This window comes from Dipodomys ordii, unplaced genomic scaffold (assembly GCF_000151885.1).
Source record: "Dipodomys ordii isolate 6190 unplaced genomic scaffold, Dord_2.0 Scaffold35, whole genome shotgun sequence".
In the NCBI taxonomy this organism is placed as follows: domain Eukaryota; kingdom Metazoa; phylum Chordata; class Mammalia; order Rodentia; family Heteromyidae; genus Dipodomys; species Dipodomys ordii.
Genome location: NW_012267251.1, coordinates 8,943,601 through 8,947,316, shown reverse-complemented (window position 1 = coordinate 8,947,316; position 3,716 = coordinate 8,943,601).

Sequence of the window (3,716 nt, the reverse complement as noted above, 5' to 3'; positions counted from 1 at the left end):
AAAAAGAAAAAAGCCGGAAGTGGTGCTGTGGCTCAAGTGGTAGAGCGCTAGCCTTGAGCTGAAGAGCTGAGAGACAGCGCCCAGGCCCAGAGTTCAGGGACCACGACCGGACCCAAAAAAAAAAAAAAAAAAGAAAGAGAATATGAGGGAGGTCTTGTGTGTCAGTGTGTGGTCATGAGAACACACGGTGTACACATGTGAATGTGAAAGATGGAGAGAGAATGCGTGTTCTTCAGAACATAGCAGAAATATGAGAGCTTTTGCGTATATGCGTGTGCGATCATGAGACTGTGTTGCTAGTCATATGTGTGTGAGAGAGAGAAAGAAAGAAAGAAGGAATAGGGATAAGGTCATGTATGCCCATTCTCATGAAAGGCCAAGCCCTGGGCCTGGTCACTCCCCAGGCCCTCCACCCTCAGCAACACTCCTCTGAGCCTAACTCAGGACAGCTCTCTTCTGAAGCAGATATCAAGGGTTCTTCCATCCAACAGCCATTCCTCTCCAAGCCCCCTAACTGGGACACAGATTCCCCTACCCTGTGTGTGGGGCTCCTACTACAATATCCCTGATGGTTCAGTGTTCACTCAATCATACTTCAGGAACTACTACTATATGAGGAGGAAGTTATTCTTCAGCACTCCAAGGAAGTAATTCTTAAAGTGAATGGAAATCTATTTCTCCTGTGAAATGACAGTCATCTAGCTGGGGAAAATAGCCACAAAAGCACATCAGCTATTCACTTATGACTCAACTCACTAGCTGGGCACATAAGGCCTCTACATGCAAATCAGCTAGTGCATACAACACTTATGTATAAAATTGTTTCAGGTATATCTATACTTTTCAATTGTCATACAATAATATATACATTATATATTGTTTGTCATTAACAAAAAAATCTATATATTTACAATGTTGCTCAGGGTTTCAAAACTATACCCCTGTACTGTGCTTTAAAAGAGATTTAGGGATTTTCATTTTATCAATTCCATTGTAACAGCATTGTACTAGGACCCCAGAGGCATCACGGTTCCAAATTAAATACTTCTAGCTGCAAGGAGGCCTTGCTTCAGACAACCCATGACCAGAAGACAGACCTCTTCAATTCAATCGAATTATCACTCACTGGGTGATTTTCATGAATTCAATACTGTTATGGACACTAAAGACATGTAGGATATACCCTCACCTTCAGGAAGTTCACAGACTCCTTGGGAGAACACAGACATACATGTAACTGTTAGAGAGCACTATAGTTACAGAATGTGGCCAAATATTCAGTCTCTGGCCCAGCCTGGGGTCAGAGCTAATTGGAGTAAGACCAATTGAATAAGCTGGTGGCAGTTTCTCTTCCAGTTCTCTCAGAAGGAAGACATCCCAAGCCAAGGCCTCTCAGTACCCAGATGAAAGCCTAGCAGCTTCCCTGTGCTAGAGCTAACTTCTAGGGAAAGAGAAGACCTGAAGGAGGCCCCGAGACTGTAGCCCCCAAGCCTCTCTGTGGGAAGCACAATGAGCTGGGCAGCAATCACGCTTGTGTGGTGAGGCCCATGGCCAGCAGAGGAGGCCTCAAGGGAGGCCTGGCCCTAAGTCTCATACCCTCTTTGCTTAGCACTCCTTGCCCACTGCTTTCCCTCTCCCTAGCCTGCCCCCCCCAATAACCATCCTCTATTCCCTTAGGCCTCTCCCAGTTCAGTAAATGGTCAGCATCACCCAGAAGCAGTTCCTCCATGTGTGGAGTCCACAGAAGGACCACAGTCCTTAGCATAGGATCCTCAACGTAGCCATGGCCACTCTGAGCATTCTACTCCACTGGCCACCTGAAGTGCCATGCTCCTGTAAGCCAGCGCTGTATGCCCTCTAGAGCTAATTATAGGTCAGTGAGCTAGCAGGCCAGCAGGGGAGGGGGGGACAGATGGTGACTTCATGTGGCTGCAGTACACTCTTGGCCCTCCCTCTCACCCCCGTTCCCTCCCCTCCAGTTCCACCAATTCTCTACTTGGGGCCCAAACTCTGAGTCAATGGTCACTCCCTCAGTCTTCCCTTCTCACTACTCCTCCCCAGCACACACACACACACACACACACACACACACACAATTCTACATATCACTCAGTCCACACATTGCATCTCATTTATACAACAACTCCTGTGCCAATTCAACACAATAGAACCTAAGGTCTAGGGGTGGGGTAGCTTTACCATAGCAAGGCCTCCACTGGCTCCCCTGTATATTAACACCACCCCATCACCTGACCCCCCCCCCAAGCCTTTACTCCTCTCCTCATTGCCACCCTAGCCCAACTACTCATCCTCACCCCAGATGTAGCTCTGCTATTCTCAGAGGCTAGAAAGACCCCCACAGCAATCTCTAGTAACTTTTTCTAGTTCTAAGCTTTTAGTAATCAACTCAGAGAGGGGACCCAGAAGCCAGCCTGCCTGCCCCACCCCTCCATCCCTCCTTTACAATGCAGCTGCCAGACCTCAAAGAGTGTGACATCATGACATGCTCAGCAGCACACAACCAAACACCCCCAGATGAAATTCCCTCTTCCCCATCCCTCACGCGCTCCCATCTTTCAGATGGTATCTCCCACTATGCAGTGTCTATCATATTCCTGGTCCCCAGAAACCACTGTGCCGCCCATCACCGCATTACTTTGAGATACCATTTACGCCAGTGCAAAATCTGAGGAAATAACTAAGGGAAATGATACAAGCTGTCTGTTTTGCTAAGGCGGCCTCTCTGGGAGTACCCAACCAGTTAATAATGGTAGAGATTGCATTGGTTGCAATCCATTTGGGCTCGGTCTTTCTCTTGCTAAACCAATTGCAATGTACCTAAACTGTGTGTAGAAGAGGGGAGTGATCACATGCTGAGCCTACTCAGAGGGTACCTGTAAGCAGCCTTTAGAAGACCAAGCCCCTGGCATGATGTCTGGTATACAGCAGGTGCCCAATAAATGTTCATTGGTTATTGAACAAAGTACTCAGTACAATTCCATCACCTCAAAAAAGACTGCAGGAAGTCCCTGAAACCTGCCTGCTGGAGGTGTGCCCTTAAGCTCACACCAGGAAGGGCTTCACCATGCTAAGCAGAGCCTGCTCCTTAACCCCTTGCTCTCCCTGGCAGAACTAAATAACAACCTCAACTCCTCTACCCCTCTAATGAATATTACTAGCAAATATCTATTCAAAGGTGACATTAGCACCTACCAGCACTGTCCTGAAGCCATCCTCCTTCTCAAAGAAAATCGTCCACACCAGTCTCCAAGCCCTCTAGCCCAAACTCACCCTTCCACCCACCATCAAAACCTCCACATCCGCACTGTTAACCCACCCCCACCCCCCACGCCCCGCTGCATGGACAAACTCCCCACTCCCACCTCCAGTTCAGGAATCTCCATCCCAACTGTCTTCCTGATGCGCCCACCCCCGTCCCCACCCCCACCAGGCCTCGGGTCGGCCGCTCCTTCCACCTCACCGCCCCGGCACTGCGGAGATGGAGGCATCCGTGGCACAACCTGAGTCTGGCAGCTCCGGGAATGAATAACTGGCGACTGGAACGCGGGGCGTAACCATGCGCACAGGAGGGTTTAAGACCCCCCCCCACGCCCCGGGAAACACGAAGACCTCCTCAGCCCCTCCGAAGCGCTTTGCCCCAAGGAGCAGAGTTGGCTCACGAGACGCTTTTTCCTGACTCTCCTGGAGGGGAAATT